The 21,096-nt window shown below is 44.9% G+C and overlaps 3 non-coding genes across 3 annotated transcripts; all 3 read left to right on the top strand.

The window, feature by feature from the left end:
• The first annotated feature begins 7,296 nt into the window (after positions 1–7,296).
• trnar-ucu (transfer RNA arginine (anticodon UCU)) lies at positions 7,297–7,387 on the top strand. Its single transcript is given in 2 exon segments — positions 7,297–7,333; positions 7,352–7,387. It is a non-coding gene; the product is annotated as a tRNA-Arg (tRNA).
• Positions 7,388–11,353: 3,966 nt separating this feature from the next.
• trnas-cga (transfer RNA serine (anticodon CGA)) lies at positions 11,354–11,435 on the top strand. The gene has a single exon. It is a non-coding gene; the product is annotated as a tRNA-Ser (tRNA).
• A 1,887-nt stretch (positions 11,436–13,322) lies between these two features.
• trnas-gcu (transfer RNA serine (anticodon GCU)) lies at positions 13,323–13,404 on the top strand. Its single transcript has one exon. It is a non-coding gene; the product is annotated as a tRNA-Ser (tRNA).
• The last annotated feature ends 7,692 nt before the right edge of the window (positions 13,405–21,096 follow it).

Here is a 21,096-nt window from a genome sequence, read left to right as displayed (position 1 = left end):
ACTCGTCTGCCCAGAGGACAGCAATGGAAGCGTTCACTCAGCATCTACACATTGTTCTGAGCTCTCGGGTCTCTCGCCTAATTCACTCGGCCTCTCAACATAGAACAACCTCCTCATTCCGGGGGGCAATCTCGTGAACCTTATCTGTACCGTCTCCAATGCAAGCTTATCTTTTCTCAAATGTGGATACCATAGCTGTACACAACATTGCAGATGTGGTCTCCATAAAATCCTGTACAATTGTACCAAGTCTTCATCTACTCCAATCCACTTGCAATAAAAACAAACATGCCATTTGTAATTGCTTTAATGAATAACCTGGATTGTGCTCCGAATTCTCTGCAACATTTTAAATCCGTCACATTTCAACGTCTCTTCAGCTCTGAAGAAGAATCATACAGACTCGAAGCATTAACTCTGTTTCTCTCTCCATAGATGCTGCCAGATCTGCTAATTTTTCTAGCATTTTCTGTTGTTATTTCAAATTTCGTCTCTCTGCCATCCTCACCTTTTAGACATATATTTGTTTTTTTTAACTTTCCCGTCAGACTTCGGCCACCAACTCTCCTGTCATTTAAACATTGCTGCACTTCTCCTTGTTTAGAAACGACAAGAGAACAGCTCACACTCGATTCAGTGATGAGTGATGAATGCGAAATTATGTGAGGAGTTGTGACAGAAAATGAACATCTCCGCCTTTTCCCTGCAACCCTGCACATTCTTCCTTTTCAGATAACAGTCTAATTAATTTAGAACGTTTCAATTGAATCTATATCCACCACACTCTCCAGCAATGCATTCAACACTTTACACAATCACTGTGTGAAAAATGTTTTCCTCGCGTTCCTATTCCTTCCTTTGCTAATGATGCTAAATCTGTTCTCTCTCATTCGTCATCATTCCTGAGTGGGAACAGTTTGTCCCTATCCACTCTGTCCAGATGCCTCATAACATTTAATGCCTGTAAGTGGAACCCCTGATGGGATGGTAAGATTTTTAAACCAGTCGACATTAAGGTCTTGATAAAACTAGCAGCATTCAGTTAAGTGACTTCTAATTGCGTTTATGAGCTAACAAGAAACAATATGAGATGCAGTAATTGATTCAAACGAGTAATTATGATTGTAAAACACATGTGCTGATATTTTGAATGGATTATTATTAACTTTAAAGAAGTTACCAGTTGGCAGTAAACCAATACAAATGAGACTTTGTCAAAGGGTCATCTGGACTTGAATCATCAACTCATTTTACTCCTTTCAGATGCTGCCAGACCGGCAGAGATTTTCCAGCATTTTCTCTTTTGGTTTCAGATGATCGCATCAGTAGCAATTTGCTTTTATTTTAGAGTTGCACTGTTGCACCTCATTTAGAGTTGTAGGACTGAGAAACCTCACTCATGAAATGGATTAGATACTTTGGAACTATTTTCCTTTTACTTTTCATTGTCTCTCTATAATCTTCCTACCAGAATGAATAAGTTCACAATTCTCATCTTTCAATTTCATCTGCAACTTATCCACTCATTCCGTCAACTTGCCTATGTCCTTTTTGAAGTTTCACACTATCCCCCTCACAGTTCACAATGCTACCAACTTTAACATTATCCCAAAATTCTGAAATTGTGTCCTGTGCACCATTCCGTCTGTCACTCATAGATCCTGGTGATGTTCACGGTATCTACACCTTTTGTGCATACCAAACTGGTTTGAGGCTTAAAACAGAAAAGAGGAGCCAATGCAGATACCTGCCTGCATATTCGACGCAAATGTTGCAAAATTGCAGTCAAGTGGTTCTGTTATTATTGTTAAGAGGAAGTAGCAGAGAATGTTTTCGATCCATCGACCTCTGAGCTATGGGTCCAGCATGCTTCAGCTGCGCCACTCGGCTACGGCAAGCCCAGCTTCGCCTACCCCCTCCCGCCTCCACCCCTCCTCCCCCACCGCCTCCACCCCCTCTCCCTCTTCTCTCCTCCCCTTCCCGCATCTCCCCCCTTCCCCCGTCCCCCCTTACCCCGTCCCCCCTCCCTACTGCCCTCTCCCTCTCTCCCCTCTCCCCCTCCCCTCTCTTCCCCTCCGCCCCTCTCCCCCCTACACCCTCGTCCCCTCCGCCCTCCTCCCCCTCTCCTCCCGTCCCTCTCCGCCCTCACCCCTTCCCTCCCCGCTCCCCGCTCCCCCCTCCCCGCTCCCCCTCCCCGCTCCCCGCTCCCCGCTCCCCCTCCCGGTCCCCCTCCCCCTCCCCGCTCCCACTCCCCCCATCCCCCTCCCCCCTCCCCCTCCCCCCTCCCCCTCCCCTTCCCCCTCCCCTACCTCTTCCCGTTCCCCCTCCCCCTTCCCCAACCTCCCCTCCCCCATCCCCCTCCCCATCCCCCGTCCCCCATCCCCCGTCCCCCATCCCCCATCCCCCTCCCCCTCGCCTAACCCTCCGCCTCCCCCTCCCCTCCCCCTCCTCTCACCCTCCCCCCTCCTCCCTCCCCCCTCTACCCCTCCCCCCCACCCCCGCTGTTCAAAGATGTTCACTGTTGTTGTGCAAAGTGTTTCACTGTTTTTCCTGCTGTGCTCTATGATATAGAGGTTTACAACATGGAAACAGCCCCATCGGCCCAACCTGTCCATGCCGCCCAGTTTTTTTTACCACCGAGCTATTCCCAATCGCCCGTGTTTGCCCCATACCCTCCAGACCCATCTTACCCATGTAACTGTCTCAATTGTTGTTGAGAGATGATTTCTGCTGTTGTGTAAGATGCTCCGCTGTTGTGTTTCCGGCTGTGTAAATGTTTTTTTTTCTCTGTTCTGTTTATATGGCCCCTGCTCTGCAAATGTGTTCTACGTTGTGTGAGAAGATTCTCCAGGAAGATGTTTCTGTCAGTAAATTGTTGCAAGTTTTGTTAAGATGTTCCCCGTTCATATGCTTTCTTGCATATAAAATTGATTCACTGCAGATCGAGGTTTTTTGGGGGAAAGAGAAGCCGATGTAAATACTTGTCTGCAGACTCCATCGAAAAGTCACAAGTCGTTTCATTATCAGTGATAATAGGAATAGCAGAGGATGGTTGTGATCCACCGACTGCTGGGTTGTGGATCCAGCACGCTTCCGCTGCGACACTCTGCCATGGTAAAAGTCAGCTGTGCTGTCTATCAATGTCGTCAGGCAGATTTTCGCCGTTGTATCATTTAATATTCGTTCCAGTGTCAGGAGGTTCAGCCACTGCATCACACCGAGAATAAAACAGAGAAAAACACACAATCGCAGGAAGAGAGATTGTCTGAACACGTAACGACAGACAAAGGTGCTGAAAAACCGGCAAAACACGGAATTGGAAAATCAATCACTATTTTAAAAGGAATTTTCTGTTGCAAATACATGTTTGTAAATATAATTCCTGCTGTGCAACTGTGCTCTCTGTTGTTGAGAGGTGTTTTCTGCTGTTGTGTAAAATGCTTCCCTCATGCTGAAAGTATCTTTTCGGCTGTATAAATATGGTCCATCTTGTGTAATTTTTAAAAATGTTCTGTTAATATATGCCCTGCTCTGTAACCGTGTTCCCTGTTGTGTCAAAATGTTCACCGTGAAGATGTTTTCTGTTCGGCAGAAAGATGATTAACTGGTCTCATGATGTTCCATATTCGGTTAAAATGTTGCACGTTGTGTTAAGATGTTCTCTATTCTTGTATAAAACTCTGGTTAAACTGCAACTGGATAACGATCGCTCAATTTCGACTGCATTTTACCCTCTGTTCGTGAATGTGATTGGGGGATTCATATTGTGTCCAACACAGGCACGTGAGTGAGATTTGTTCAGTATTCGTTCGTCTCTGGTTGTAGTTGTGAGTTTGTGTTTGTTTTATTCATTTCGAGAGGTGGGCATCACTGACGAGGGCAGCATTCGTTGCCAATCTCTAACTGACCTTAAGAAGGTGGTGGTTTGCTGCTTTATTGAACTGCTGCAGTCCCTGAGGTGTCGGTACAGCCACAGTGCTGTTAGCCAAACAGTCTTTCGGGATTTTGCCACTGCGACAGTGAAGGAGCCGCGATGTATTTCCAAGTTAGGATGGTGAGTGGCTTGAGGGGGAGCTTGCAGTGCAGGTGTTCCCATGTATCTACTGCCACTGTCCTTCGAGATGGTAGAGGTGGTGGGTTTGTGGGTGTAGTCGAAGAAGAGTAGATGAAGAAACATTGATCCCATTGCCAGAGGAGAGAAGGTTGGTTTTTAATGTGCTGAGTGTTGAGGAAATGGGATGCACTGCCTGGGAGGGCGGCAGAGGCAGCATCAAATCAGAGCTGTCAAGGGGGAATGGGATCAGCACCTGAAGTGAAAGGATATCCAGGTTTATGAGACAAGGACTTGGAAAGGGATGAGATGAGATGCTCTTTTACAGACCAGCATACAGACAAAGGGCCGAATGGTCTCCCTCGCTTTGTTGTATCCATTCTAAGATTCTAGATATATGAGTGTTGGACTCATTCTGTATCTTTCTGTCTCCAATGCGACATATGTCTGTGATATTAATTTCTAAATCAATCTGAGAGACTTTGCAAATCTGTACACATTCTACCTGGAAGATACCTAATTGAAACTGGGCCTTTTGCCCTAATTAGTGCATGATTCCACACGATCCTCTACTCAAAGTCTTCAACGTAACATCATCTGCTTATCTCTGAAATTCATTCTCCATCGTCTCATTACCGAGATTTTGTTTTAGTACGTCTGTGCTCGTCGACTCAAATGCTCCAGGTAATAGCAAATTCGAAGTTATAGAACAAAGAACAAAGAAAATTACACCACAGGAATAGGCCCTTCAGTCCTCCAAGCCTGAACCGACCATGCTGCCCGACTGAACGAAAAAACCCCACCCTTCCGCGGAGCATATCCCTCTATTTCCATCCTATTCATGTATTTGTCAAGACGCCCCTTGAAAGTCACTACCATATCCGATTCCACTACCTCTCTCGGCAAAGAGCTCCAGGCACCCACTACTCTCTGTGCAAAAAATCTGCCTCGTGCATCTCCTTTAAACCTTGCCCCTCGCATCTTAAACCTGTGCCCCATAGTAATTGACTGTTCCAAACTCGGAAAAAGCTTCCATCCATGCCTCTCGTAATCTTGTAGACTTCTATCAGGTCGCCCCTCAACCTCCGTCATTCCAGTGAGAACAAACAAAGTTTCTCCAACCTCTCCTCATAGCTAATGCCCTCCATACAAGGCAACATCCTGGAAAATATTTTCTGTACCCTCTCCAAAGCCTCCACATCCTTCTGGTGGTATGGCGACCAGAATTGAACACTATATTCCATGTGCGGCCTAACTAAGGTTCCATAAAGCTGCAAAATGACTTGCCAATTTTTAAACTCATTGCCCTGGCCGATGAAGGTAAGCATGCCGTATGCCTTCTTGACTACCTTCTCCACCTGCATTGCCACTTTCAGTGACCTGTGTACCTGTACACCCAGATCCCTTTGTCTATCAACACTTGTAAGGGTTCTGCCATTTACTGTATATTTCCTATCTGTATTAGACCTTCCAAAATGCATGACCTCAGATTTGTCCGGATTAAACTCCATCTGCCGTCTCTCCTACCAAATCTCCAACTGACCTATATATCCTGCTGTATCCTCTGATTGTCCTCATTGCTATCTGCAAATCCACCAATCTTTGTGTCGTCCGCAAACTTACTAATCAAACCAGTTACATTTTCCTCCAAATCGTTTATATATATTACAAACAACAGAGATCCCAACACTGATCCCTGAGGAACGCCACTTGTCACAGCTCTCCATTCAGAAACGCACCCTTCCACTGCTACCCTCTGTGTTCTTTGACCAACAACATGTCGGTCTGCAGCGATAGTTGATGTGCATTTTTTCCACGCTACTGCAGTTCTGTATTGCGGCCAGTGGATGTCAGCACACTCTGGTAGACTGAAGTTTAGGCATTCGAGAGGGACACAACAGACAAGGATCGTTCACATTATATTGAACCTGGGACGGAGAACTTCGAAATACTAATTCTGTTGGCCATATCATTTTGAAATCTACCAGTACGCTGCTTTCCTCTGTAATTAAATTAAATCACTTAAATTATGATAAATCAGCAAGGCGATGCTTTTTAAGTGAATGTATTAGTGCCGGTTGGCATTTTATTTTCAACCAAGTGGCATTTTGAATCACTGCTGTTTCGGATAGTAAGAATTGAATATCCAACCCGCAGTCTGCATTGCACCTTTTGCTTGTACAGTGATCATTAAACGTTTAGCACTCCCACTTTCTTATGTACCTTCACCCTACAACGTCTCCCTGCCCCGTCTCACAAGGCAGTCAACGTCGCACCTTTACTTTGTCTTTTACCCATGGGAGGCTTATCGTGACCAGTCCCCATGTGTTTCACTTTGCTCAGTTATATTGCCCAGATTGCATACAGTTCCAACTTTTCTATTCTCCATTAATAATAAATGAATGAAGAGAACCATCCCTTGATTAAACACTGTCAGCCTTTAGCGGGTGATTTTCATGACGTGATGTGTGTGATTCCCGCTTTTATGCTTCTGTACAAATTCAGTCATAGGAAAATTATCCAAATATATCTTCAATTCTCCTTCTCACTCACAAAGAACTGAATGGGTTATAGATACAGTTTCAATAGTAGCTTTAAAAGATAGAGAATGGATTTACAAATTTAAAATCCAAGGGCGACATCAATGCCGGGAGTGGTTTTCAGGCTGTGGCGACCAGAATAACAATGCACATCCTCAAATTTGGATTATTCAAAATCATGGAATGGATCATCCATTGTGGATGGAAGGTAACTTTAAACTGTGCAGATGTGCTGTGCTTCAGGAGCTTGTTTTCCAAAAATCTCCATTAATCAAAAATGTTGCCTCATCCGCTGAGCAGTTCCAGCATTTTCTGTTTTTGTTTCAGATTTCCAGCTTCCAGCTTTGCGTTGTGTTCTGTGCAGATGTTTTAGTGGAACAGGGAACCGGTTCTGATTAGCCCAGTGACAGATAGAGTGGAATGTGTCTCCTGGCTATCAAGCCTGCGAGATTTGCCTCCAAGCTGTACAGGAGAATGAGGAAGAGAGAGAGGGAGGATCATTCTGTGATAGACACATTTCCTGTATAAAGGTGTGAATTTCCACAGCTGTTTCAAAAGACATAAGGTGTTCCAACACGAGTTGCAATCAACGAAGTTCCTCTTAACAGTTCTTGACGTTTTAACTATGAGATTGTTGAACTGATGAATAGTTTCTACATTGTCAAAAATCCATAGATGGACAAGTAAAGTAAACTTCCAGTGCGCGGCTCTGTGGCGCAATGGATAGCGCATTGGACTTCTAAGTAAAGGCAAGTTAGCCATTCAAAGGTTGTGGGTTCGAGTCCCATCAGAGTCGCATTTTTGATCAGATTCGTGGCCACCAGTTTGCTGCTTCACTGATGTGATTCAACTTCGGCACCGACAATTCCTGCTCTGCCATCTCTCCATGCTATTTCTGTTGACTCGGCTCCCAGGGAAACCACTGACTCGAGAATAAATCGCAAACCCCGGGGGCTTTCTTAAAGTTTGACACGACGTTCGCTGGTTGGGTTAGAAATAGTAACATATTTTTCAATTAGATATTTCACTTCTTCTGGGAGATAAAAAAGATTAAAGAACACACACACGCAACAACAGCAATTGACAAATAGCGACAATCAATAAATCAATATCAGTGCCCTGCAACCTGGTGGTGTTATTCTGGTGTGTCTGCTGCGCTTGTCCTTCCAGGCTGTCGTAGTCGTGGATTTGGAAGCGGCTGGCAAAGGAGCCTTGCTGAGTTGCTGCAGTGCATCGTGTAGATGGTGCGCACTGCTGTAGTGGAGGGAGTGAATTTTTAATGCTTGGGAAGCGAATGAAGTGGGATGCTTGGTCCTGGATGATGCGAAACTTCTGTAGTGCTGTTCAAGCTGCATTCACCCAGGCACGTTATCTCAGGAAACCAAGTGCTCCTGTTTACTCCCACAGTCCAATGTTGGGCAAGTTGGGTGGATTGGCCATGCTCGATTGCCCCTTGGTCCCGAAGGTGTTTGTATAGGTAGATTAGCGGGGTGGATGCGTGGCGCCGCGGGGATAGGTCCTGTGTGCTCTCTGTTGGAGAGTCGGTACAGACTCAATGGACAGAATGGTCTCCTTCAGCACTGTTTGGATTGTATGATTGTAAGGCCATTCGACTGTGTTAGAAATTCCCTGAGAAAAAAAATGGAAAGCTGTATTTGCGGAATTTACAGCATTGGCTTTATTGCAGATTATTTTTTTTCTGCAAGATGAAGAAAATACCTGAACGAGTAAATAAATAGGAGACATATTTGTGGGGAGTCTCGAAACATGTTTTTGTTTCGTCTTTGTAGATCATCCACTGTAAAGGTAAAGACAATATCGACTAGCAAGGATAGGACATTGCGACTTGCACACTTGCACTGATCACTTGTAAGGACTCAAGGTTCACGCTGGGATTTGAAACCGGGATCTCCTGTTTACTCGGCTTGTGCAATGTCCTGTTTGCTCAAGTCAACAAAGACCCAAATCTCACCCTACGTGTTCCTTGCACGAAGGTACTAAGATTGACAGGTCTGAGCAACGGGAACTCTGCAATTGGAAGGTTTCATCCTGGCGACAGGAATATCTCCCCACAGCTGCTTTCGGAGCTGCTGCATATTTCCAGCATTTCCTGTTTCTGATTTTGTGCCTTCATTATAGGAGTTCATTACTGACAACCCAAAAGTTGTCTCTTGGACGCAGCACCAGATAGAGCTTTTCTGTGATCTTCACACAGACAAGTTCACTATTCACTTTCCTACACAAGTGCTTTAAAATCGGCTGTTTTCACACTGAGCACCCTGCGGCATTGCCTTCAAACCTCACCCCACCCTCCACCCGCACATCAGATTCTCAGTGGTACAAGTGTATCTGAGGAATTCACAAAGATAAGAGATCACGGTGTTTATGAGGGAATATAAAGGATTAATCCATACTCACAAACAGATTGATTATGTAAGAATCTCTCTCTCTCTCTCTCTCTCTCTCACACACACACACACACACGGCAGATGGTGAAATTTGACATCAGGAAAAACATCTGGGTTTAAAAGTCCAATGACCACGAATCGATTGTCATAAAATAACACAGCTGGTTCACTAATGTCCTTTAAGGAATGATTTTTTACCTGGTCTGGACCTACATGTGGCCCCCGACCCGCAGCAATGTGGTTGACTCTAAGCTGCTCTCTGAGGTCACCTATCAAGCTGCTCAGTTCAAGGACAATTTAGGATGGACAATAATTGCGGGCCCAGCCAGCGACACCCACATCCCAGGAATCAATAAAGAAAATTAATCAGTGATTCAAAATGAGGGGATACAGAAAGTCAGTTGCAGTACCAAAAATTGACAGATAAAGAATTAATTTATAAACTATTTTACAGTTCCGGAAGCCGACAGTCAGAACAAGTCACTTCTCCACGCACAGTTCAGCTGATAGAATCAGAAAGATCCCAATCCTCATTGAGCAGCAGATAATGCAAAGCACAGTCTGAATACAGACAGGCGCACCAGAGAAAGCATTCCTTCTGGTTGCATCACAGCTTGCTGTGGCTCCTGCTCTGTCCAAGACCGCAAAAAAACTACAAAGTGTCGTGAAATCACGCAAACCAGCCTCCCATCTATTGACACTTCCCGCTGTCTTGGAAAAGCAGCCAGTTTAATCATGGAGGGACGCACCCTGTTCATGCTCTCGGCTTCCGTCGAGAACAAGAGACAAAATTCTGAGGACTGCCACTAACTAACTGAAGAACGAACAGGACTGAACAAGGAATATTCCACAAACTCCACAAACAGGCAGTCTTGCGTGGCCGTAGCCTAACGGGTAAAGCGATTAATTTCGCTACTGTCCATGCTGCGATCCAACCATGGCAGGTTCCAGCCCAGTCTCTTTATACAGAAATCTGGTGGAAATTCCTGAAAACCGAGCTTCCGCCCATTAACTGAAATCCACCGTTAGTTCCAAACAGCTCTCTCAGAATTACTTTCCTTGTAACTTTGTTCATTTAATTCTCACTTATCTTAGTATTTTTAGATCGGAACTATTCCACGATGTATGTTTGATCTGGATGAATTGTCAATGTTCCAAACTGGAACAAAATGCTTTGTATCTATTGGCTGATTGAAATTCTGTGACAGGAATACTAATCTCCTCAAGAAGAGGTTTAATGCTGAGCTGAATGAACTGTTTTTGTTTGCAGGGATGAAAGGTGATGTCACTGGCCTGGTAATCCAGAGGCCAGGATTAATCTTTGGGGACACGGAGTAAATCCCACCATGGCAGCTGGTGAAATTCACTGATTTAGCACATCGGCACATGGACAGAAAACAGAAACAGGAGTAGGCCATTCGGCCCAAACAAACCTGGAATTGAAAGCAAGCCTCAGAAATGGCCGCTTTGAAATTTCCGTCGATTGTTTTCCCACAGAAAACATCTTCACAGAACAGCAGAGAACATTTCACACAAAGGGAAAACTTCTGCTCAAGACGGATCATATTTGCAAACCGGGAACACATTTACAGAACAGGGAAGAATTTGTCAGAACCACAGTGAAGATCTGTCAACGACAGAGTCACAGTTCCAAACAGAGAGATCAGTTACACAGTAGAAAGCACAGTTACAGAGCAGATAGCACAGTTACACAACAGGACATACATTTCAAAACAGGGCCTATATTTGTGCAACAGAAAATCCTTTTTCATACATAATCAGTTTTTCCATCTCAGTATCTTGGTCGAATATTTTCTGTCTCTCATTGTGTGTGTGTCCGAATAGTTTTTTACTGCTTTTCTATGTGTCTTTCTCTGTCTGTTACATTCGGGATGATGTTATGTGTTATTATTCAACCAGGGTGAGCTTCCCAACACGTAGGCCTTGTTTGAAATAAAAGAACAGTGAATAGTTTCCTGGCTCGCGGGCCGCAGTAACAAGCAGGGAGGTATCAGCTTCCGCAGCAGAGTGGCGCAGCGGAAGCGTGCTGGGCCCATAACCCAGAGGTCGCTGAATCAAAACCATCCTCTGCTATCACATACTCACTCCATGAAGTAGGAATGTTCTGTTGCTGCCCAAATGCAAATCCGGGTTTTCTCTGTCGTTCATTTGCTTCACCTTCTTGATTTTCATTAACGAGTAGCACAGCGTATTTGTCTCAGTTGTCTGGACAGTTTATTCAGCCAGCAGCGTGGGAATTGTCCCGTATTGGTTGAGATTGTTCATGAAGGCCCCGCCTTCTCAGCCTTGCTCCTCGCCTGAGGTGTGAATCCTCTGGTTAAATCACCAAAGTCGCTGCGATGGCCGAGTGGTTAAGGCGTTGGATTCGAATTCCAATTGCGTTTCCCTGCGCAGGTTCGAACTCTACTCGCAGTGATTCTGGTTGGAAATGTTTGCTTCAGGCAGGTACAAAGTCGCCAACTTTTTCTATTAAGTATGTGGATCTCCATCATGCTTTCAGCTGCATGGCTCTGGGCCGGGTGTCGGAAGCTGAGCTTGGAAAGGACACCTGGGTGTCCTCGGGCTGACATGGACGTGATAGGCTGAATGGGTTCCTTCTCACCCGGTGCGGAAAGGGGAGTGTCGGGATGGCGACCTCCTCGTGAACCTGCTCCTGGGCCTGGCGAAGCGCGCCATTTACCGGTCCAGGCAGCGAGCGATCGAGGGGGCCGTCCATCCTGACTGTCTGCCCCTCTACCGCGGCTACGTTCACGGCCGGGTGTCCCTAGAGAGGGAGCATGCGGTGTCCAAGGGCGTGGTTGACGCCTTCCGCGCCCGTTGGGCACCGCAGGGGTTGGGGTGCGTTATTGACCCTGACAATCACATTTTAATTTGATGTTTTTAAGTTTCCTTTGTACTTTGATTTCTGTTCGGGTTGTTCCCCCTCCTTTTGGGGAGCTGCCCCTTTTTACTTTGTCCTGACTTAATCTGAGTTTGTTTATTTGGTTTGACCTAAAAAGAGGGCAAACCGGGCACACATTTACACAACAGGGAAGAATTTGTCAGAACCACAGTGAAGATCTGTCAACGACAGAGTCATAGTTCCAAACAGAGAGAACAGTTACACAGCAGATAGCACAGTTACACAACAGGACATACATTTCAAAACAGGGCCTATCTTTGTGCAACAGAAAATCCCATTTGATACATAATCAGTTTTTCCATCTCAGTATCTTGGTCGAATATTTTCTGTCTCTCATTGTGTGTGTGTCCTAATAGTTTTTTTACTGCTTTTCTATGTGTCTTTCTCTGTCTGTTACATTCGGAATGATGTTATGTGTTATTATTCAGCCAGGGTGAGCTTCCCAACACGTCGGCCTTGTTTGAAATAAAAAGAGACAGTGAATAGTTTCCTGGCTCGCGGGCAGCAGTAACAAGCAGGGAGGTATCAGCTTTCCGAGCAGAGTGGCGCAGCGGAAGCGTGCTGAGCCCATATTCCAGAGGTCGATGGATCAAAACCATCCTCTGCTATCGCATACTCACTCCATCAAGTAGGAATGTTCTGCTGCTGCCCAAAGGCAAATCCGGGTTTTCTTTGCAGTTCATTTGCTTCACCTTCTTGATTTTCATCAACGAGTAGCACAGCGTATTTGTCTCAGTTGCCTGGTCAGTTTATTCAGCCAGCAGCGCGGGATCAATTCCCGTATTGGTTGAGATTGTTCATGAAGGCCCCGCCTTCTCAGCCTTGCTTATCGCCTGAGGTGTGAATCCTCTGGTGAAATCACCAAAGGTCAGCTCTCCCCATTGATGCCTCCCAGAAACAACTGGGACTGTGGACCTTGCTTTAATTTTACCAACAATGGACGAATCATTTCTCTAACACATTGTTCAAATATAAAAGTGTGCAAAAAGTAAACTGAGCATGCGAACCGGAAGCATCCCTAAAATTTCATTTCTATCACAGTTGTATCATTTCAGGAACAATCGGAAACAACCAAAATCCAAAGACCTACGCTGAACAGCTCCGCGATTCGGACAGGCAGCCCTCTATTCTGAAGTCAGGCGCTCTACCGTTGCGCCACAAACTCACAGCGCTTACGACTTTTTGCATCAGAGTCATGTTCGGTGAATTCAAAACCAGACAGGGACAAGAGAGGTGAACTGCCTCTCTCTTTACTTTCTCTGGATTTACATCAAATGGAAAAGTAACAGCGAATCAAGATTAACGAGAAGGCAGAAAGGCAACATTTTCCTGTGGGAGAAATGTGTTCTTTGTTACGGATGTTAAAACACAAGAGGTGGTTTGGAGAGCCACCATTGCATGACGAGGTGGCCGAGTGGTTAAGGCGATGGACTGCTAATCCATTGTGCTCTGCACGCGTGGGTTCGAATCCCATCCTCGTCGGCGGTGCGTTTGTTCTGTCTCCTTATTGGCGGTAAACTGATGATTCGTTCAGTATTTTGAGGTTCACGGAACCAAGATGAAGTTTGGGGACGGGTGAATAGTCCAGAAAAATTCCACATTCCCATTTTTCTAATCCGATGAGAAACTCGATTCAAATCAGGGCACCAGTTTTGGGCAGGAGCTTGCCACCAGATTAAAATGTGCTTTCAGAAGCTCCAAAGCAGACGCCAGCTTCATTTGCGGCTCGAATGGCAGATTGTGTCTTTCCAGAATAGGCAGCTCAGCCATGAAAATTAGCGCCGTCTTAGCGGGACTGGACATGCTAAATAGTCCCTCAGTGTCAGGGGGATTAGCACGGTAAATATGTGGGTTTACGAAGTTACAGGCTGGCTGGGATTGTTGTCGGTGCAGGCCCGAGGGACCAAATGTTTTCCTTCTGCGCTGCAGACATTCTCATGAAGTTCCAGGCGGCAGTTTCACTTCTCTGAGAGCACTGATACACCAGTTCCTGATTTCTTCAAACTTTACCTAAAAAGCCGACTTCGATGAGATTCTGACCCACAACTTTGAATGTCTCACCAGACAACATTCTCTCTTCCACATTCTTCCATCGGGAGAAAGATACATCAGTCTGGGATCACCTACCAATCGACTCAAGAACAGCTTCTGCCCTGCTGCCATCAGACCTCTGAATGGACCTCCCTTGCATTACGTTGATCTTTCTCGACACCTTCGCTATGATTGCAACACTACATTCTGCAGTGTCTTCTTTCCTTCTCTATGAACGGTATGCTTTGTCTCTATAGTGCACAAGAAAAAATACTTTTTCACTGTATACTAATACATGTGACAATAACAAATCAAATCAAATTAAATAAAACAATGACGAGAAGTCCTACATGCCATTCTTTATGCCACAGATCCGCAGCTGCAGCGCTCATACTGCAACAAAGAGTGTTCAGAGTAGAAAGTGCATCTTGCTGAAATAATAGGCCAATTCCAGTTCAACATTTAAGCAAACGAGCAAATAAGCACGACACGTCGCGCTGGGGAAAGGGTATCGTGGGGGGAAAAAGACAAGAATCAAAGTGCATCAGACGTGACTGCCGTCAAACTGAACAGAACCAGGCATCCATTATGCAAATACTCCCAGTGCCACAAGAGAAGCCCTTTCTCCAAATAAGTGTTTGTATAGTTTTATTTGTTGCTCTTGCACTGACAGGTAACAGAAAATCACAACCACAACAACCAGTAAGAGCCAGTTAAATGATCATCACAGACTCGCTGATAATGGAGTTTCTGACAGTGACAGACAGTTTCTGACCACCCTCCGATTGGGCCTGGAGGAAACCAGATTCACTGTCAGAGCTGAACTTTCTGCAAATTAACAGATACAGTGAAAAAAAAAACACATAAACGTAACATCGCAGCTGGAGGAGGCCATTCGGCCCTTCGAGCCTGCTCCACCTTTCATTATGATCATGGCTGATCATCCAAATCAATCGCCTGGTCCCACATTGTACCCACATATCCTTTGCTCCAGTTTGCCTCAAGTGCTATATCTAACTGCTTTGAAAACATTCAGTGTTTTGACCTCAGAAATATCCATCTGAGTCCAAGGTAAAATTCAGTTTGAAGTTGCTGTCAGTGGAAACTTGGTTTAAATCCAAGAGCAGGCCTCAAAGCAAATCAATGAGTTCTCAGTCCGAAACAGTAGTAAACAGGTGGCAGCCGTCCTGAAAAATGAGACAAGCCAAGTTTAGTTTATAAACTGTGCAATGGGCACACCTGGAGCCTGATGAAATCAGCAACTAAGGTAGTTCTGTAATTATAACGAATGAAAATAAGGGCTGTTTAGGCAAATTGAGTGATGATGGTATAGTGGTGAGTCTCCCTGCTTTTCCGAAAGAGTTGACCCGGGTTCGATTCACGACCATCGAATTGGTAATTTATTTAGAACCTTATCCGCGGTATCTTGTATTTAAAACCGAGTGGACAGAAACAGGGCAAACGCAACATTTGACAGTCATGAAATAAAATGGAGATTTCTCTTTTTCAGTTTTTATTCGGATGTAATTCGTTTCTAATGAAAAATTATTGAAATAGAAAGATCAGTCTCTGATCTAATAAACGAGTTCTCAGTCAGAGACAAAGATACAAAGGACAGGAGCAAATTTTACCTCACACACTGTGCTCTGCACAATCCTGGTGCCTAAGGAAGTTAATATGAACGTTACTGAGGTGGAATCCAATAGGGTTTCCCCAGGCAGGTTCGAACCTTGCTCACAGCGATTATGATTGGAAGTGTTTACGTCGGCTGCTTCACAGAGCCGCAAATCCCAGTGAATGTTTGGTATGAAGGTTTTGGATCTCCATCATGCTTTCAGCTGCATGTTTCCGGGCCGGGTGCAGCTGGGTGAACTTGGAAATAACACCTTAGTATCCCCGGGCTGGCATGGACAAGTTAGGCCGAATGGGTTCCTTGTGTGGCTGTTACCTTTCTTTGGTCCTTTCTATGGTTCCATGAGGAAAATAGCATGAACAGAATTTTTTTTAAATCAGCATCAGGGGCACAAGGGCATGTCAGAGGAAGATTCTTATGCAATGACACACAGAGCATAAGAAATACATTTCATCAGAATATAGTGAATGAATGAGAATTTCAAAATGCTGCTTAGATGATCTGACATCGTGTTCATTCAAACACATTGCAACAAGCTGGTCATTACTGGGCGTTCTGTATTCCTGATTATAACAGTTTGGGAATGGAAGGAGTAGGTTCACATCTGCACATTGTCAGGCCAATCTGTGTCTCAGATTGAGAGCTCCCATGACAGGCTTTCCTCTCCTCTCGCTCTGCGCTGTGGATTCTCCGGGATTAGTTGGAGTTTCCCTGTTCAGTAACTGTTAAAGTCTCTGAGACCAGTAATGCTCACAGTGTCTGCTCCCGAGATTCAGGGGGCTGTCTCCAATCAGAGCTGTGCCTAGGTTAACCCAGAACTGGTTGAAATGTTGATGTTGTTCACAAGCTGAATTCTATTTGATCTGATGAAGATGCAGATTGTGTGCACTCAGTTACTAAGCAACAATATCCCGCCTTTATATTGAGTTAATGAGAGGGGTTCGAGTGATAGACAGAGACAGAGTGACATAGAACATAGAACATAGAACATTACAGCGCAGAACAGGCCCTTCGGCCCACGATGTTGCACCGACCAGTTAAAAAAAAAACTGTGACCCTCCAACCTAAACCAATTTCTTTTCGTCCATGAACCTATCTACGGATCTCTTAAACGCCCCCAAACTAGGCGCATTTACTACTGATGCTGGCAGGGCATTCCAATCCCTCACCACCCTCTGGGTAAAGAACCTACCCCTGACATCGGTTCTATAACTACCCCCCCTCAATTTAAAGCCATGCCCCCTCGTGCTGGATTTCTCCATCAGAGGAAAAAGGCTATCACTATCCACCCTATCTAAACCTCTAATCATCTTATATGTTTCAATAAGATCCCCTCTTAGCCGCCGCCTTTCCAGCGAAAACAATCCCAAATCCCTCAGCCTCTCCTCATAGGATCTCCCCTCCATACCAGGCAACATCCTGGTAAACCTCCTCTGCACCCTCTCCAAAGCCTCCACATCCTTCCTGTAATGTGGGGACCAGAACTGCACACAGTACTCCAAGTGCGGCCGCACCAGAGTTGTGTACAGTTGCAACATAACGCTACGACTCCTAAATTCAATCCCCCTACCAATAAACGCCAAGACACCATATGCCTTCTTAACAACCTTATCTACTTGATTCCCAACTTTCAGGGATCTATGCACACATACACCTAGATCCCTCTGCTCCTCCACACTATTCAAAGTCCTCCCGTTAGCCCTATACTCAACACATCTGTTATTCCTACCAAAGTGAATTACCTCACACTTCTCCGCATTAAACTCCATCCGCCACCTCTCGGCCCAACTTTGCAACCTGTCTAAGTCTTCCTGCAAACTACGACACCCTTCCTCACTGTCTACCACACCACCGACTTTGGTGTCATCAGCAAATTTGCTAATCCACCCAACTATACCCTCATCCAGATCATTAATAAATATTACAAACAGCAGTGGCCCCAAAACAGATCCCTGAGGTACACCACTTGTATCCGCACTCCATGATGAATATTTACTATCAACCACCACCCTCTGTTTCCTATCCGCTAGCCAATTCCTGATCCAATTTCCTAGATCACCCCCAATCCCATACATCAGCATTTTCTGCAGAAGCCTACCATGGTGAACCTTATCAAACGCCTTACTAAAATCCATATATACCACGTCCACTGCCTTGCCCCCATCCACCTCCTTGGTCACTTTCTCAAAAAACTCAATAAGGTTAGTAAGGCACGACCTACCTGCCACAAAACCATGCTGACTATCACCTATCAATTCATTACTCTCCAAATAACTATAAATCCTATCCCTTATAATTTTTTCCAACATCTTGCCTTCGAGCAGTGAGACACCGACGGCCAGACAATGTATGAGTGACTGAAATCCTTGTAAATTCCGGCTTTATTCAGAAAGATTCTCTTGGAGAAACATAAATTGCAGTCTCAGCTCTCACTGATATTGTCGCAGAGAGACATGATTAATTCCACACTCAGGAACAGTGCTGCATTTTGACAGAAGAGATGGGGAGATTTTAGGAAGTGTGTCAGGGTCCTTGGGAGGGTGTAAATGTGATTTACTCCACTGGACACAGCGATGAGGGATTTTAGCTGCAAGGTTTGGTTGGAGAATCCAGAGTTCCTCTCGTTGAAGCAAACTCAATTGAGTGCGGCTCTAAGAGATGTGTAAAAGTGTATAACATATTGAACTAAGATGTGGAGATGCCGGCGTTAGTATTGAGTACTGAGGCTATTGTAGCAATGTCATCGTCGCGGGGGATGCTGGTGTAGAGTGCCATTGTCCATTGTGACAAGGAGTATTCCTGGTTCAACTACTCCATGGGTGTTGAGTTTCTGTAACAAATTCGTGGTGTCGTTTCAGAAGCCGTGGGTCCCTTTTCGTTGGGTTTCAGGATGCCCTCGACTTAGCCAGAGAGGATCTCACACAGAATCCTATTGCCTAATATTGAACTAAAGTACTCAGACGGAAATTGTTGCAGTAACAGCTAGCAGAAAGATTTGGGAACAGTGAAGATTTAAAATGTATGGAAGGCATAGGGGCATCGCACTTCAGAAGGAAGCATTCGGTCGATTGAGTCTGTACCGGCTCTCTGACAGAGCATCCCACTCTATCCCCAGGTAAATACCCCGATATTCCCCCTAACCCAAACATCCTGGGACATTATACGGCAATTTAGCATGGCCAATTCACCAACGCTGCACATCTTTGAGGAAACCCATGGGGACACTGGAAGAATGTGCAAACTCCACACAGACAGTGAATCACGGACAGATTTGAAAGCTGGTCACTGGCTCTGTGAGGCAACAGTGAAAGTGGTTGTGGATAAGATAAGTTTATTTATTTGTCACAATCGGCTTACATTCACACTGCAATGAAATGACTGTGAAGATCTCCTCGTCGCCACATTCCGGCGACTATTCGGGTACACTGAGGGGGAATTTACCGATTCACCGAACCTGCACATCTTTGGAGTGTTGGAGGAAACTGGAGCACCCAGAGGAAACCCACGCAGACACGAGGTGAAGGTGTAAACTCCACACAGACAGTGACCCAAGCCAGGAATCGAACCTGAGGCTCCGGCGCTGTGAGGGAGCAGTGCTAACCACTGTGCCGTCCCAAATAAATTAAAACAATGCGATAGCCGGGAGTCGAACTCGGGTCAACTGCTTGGGAAGCAGCTGTGTCACCACTACAGCAACATCACTCGGCCAGAAGAGCCGAGTAATGGATCAATCAAGTTCTCTACGAGGATGGTGGAAGCAGAGACGATCAATGATTTCACAGAAATAGTTTATCGATATTTGCTGCGGTGTGTCTGATCTACAGGACACCCTGCAGTAAGTCACCGTGCTTATTTGGACAGCAGCGTCCTCCTTGTGACATGTACCACCAAGAAGGACGAGAGAGTCAGCAAAGTGGAAACGGCACCACGTTAAAGACATAGTTAATCATTATTTGGACAGAAATCAACATTCCTTCTTAATGGTATAAAACATGGAATTTTGTTCCCAAAATCACTATAAATTGATAAAGTGAGGTTTCCATCCTTTCCGGTTGTATTAGATACATATTGTTCCATCTGTTTCTTTCTGTGTCTCCGATTGTTTGTGTTTGCCTGTTGGCACCTGTTCCAATTTAACATGTTCAACTTACCGCTTATTCTGTCCATATCAACCTTACATAAGGTAAAAATTACAGCATTTGAGTGATTTTGCCCTGCCTCAAACACTCATTTCTGAATGTTTCGCTGCTGTCAGAATATTAATTAATTATTTCTTGATACCTATTACTGAATTTAGCGTTAATATTTCTCTTCTGGTTTCAAAGCATCGTTGAGGGCAGGAGACACTAAATGACAAAGGAGTTGATGGTATGAGGCTAAGGTAAATGCACTAGTACTGAGACTATAAATGTGCATAATATTCCAAGAAATGTACAAAATTGGGACAGAGATTCCACACTCAAAGAAATGCAACAATTTCAAAGAAGAATCATATAATCCCTGCAATGCAGAAGGAGGCCGTTTCGCCCATCAAGCCTGCACAGAAAACAACCCACCGAGTTCCTATCCTCGTAACCCCATGTATTTACCTTGCTTGTCCCCCTGACACTAAGGGACAATTATAACATGGCCAATCAACCGAAGGCACACATCCTTGGAGTGTGGGGGGAAACAGGAGCACTCAAAGGAAAGCCACGAGGACACAGGGAGAACATGTGAACTGTACACAGTCACCCTAGGCTGGAATTGAACCCGGGTCGCTGACGCTCTGAGGCAACAGTGCTAAACATTGTGCTACCCACCTGCCTTAAATTTGATTTTATTTGATTTTTGGTTTGATTTATTATTGTTACCTGTATTAGTATATTGTGAAAAATATTGTTTCTTGTATGCTATACAGACAACGTATACCAATCATAGAATATGAAATGAGAATGTAGTATTCCAGTCATGGCTAGGATGTAGAAAAAGATCAGTTTAACATAAGGTAGGTCGATTCAAGAGTTTGATGACAGCAAGAAAGAAGCTGTTCTTGAGTCAGTTGATACGTGATGACAGACTTTTGCATCTTTTTCCCAACAGAATGTCGAAGACAGTATGTCAGGAGTTTGTGAGTTCCTTGATTATGATGGCTGCTTTTCTGAGGCAGCGGGATGTGTAGACAGAGTCAATGGATGGAAGGCTGGTGTGTGTGATGGACTGGGCTTCGTTCATGACCCTTTGTAGTTCCTTCCAATCTTGGTCAGAGCAGGAGCCTGTGATGCAACAGGAAATAATGCTTTCTATGGTGCACCTGTAAAAGTTGCTGAGCGTCGTAGTGGACATGCAGAATTTCCTTAGCCTGCTGAGAATATAGAAGTGTTGGGGGGCTTTGTTATAGCGTTGGCCTGGACGGACCAGGACAGGTTGTTGTTGATCTGCACACCTAAAAATTTGAACCTCTCGACCAAAAGAAAATGGCAGATTGATAACGGCAGAAAAAAAGGGACAAAATGGAAGGTCTGTGATTG

Source organism: Mustelus asterias, unplaced genomic scaffold, assembly GCF_964213995.1.
Source record: "Mustelus asterias unplaced genomic scaffold, sMusAst1.hap1.1 HAP1_SCAFFOLD_462, whole genome shotgun sequence".
Lineage (NCBI taxonomy): Eukaryota > Metazoa > Chordata > Chondrichthyes > Carcharhiniformes > Triakidae > Mustelus > Mustelus asterias.
The sequence above is the reverse complement of the archived record's forward strand: the minus strand, read 5'-3'. Positions and strand labels throughout refer to the sequence as shown.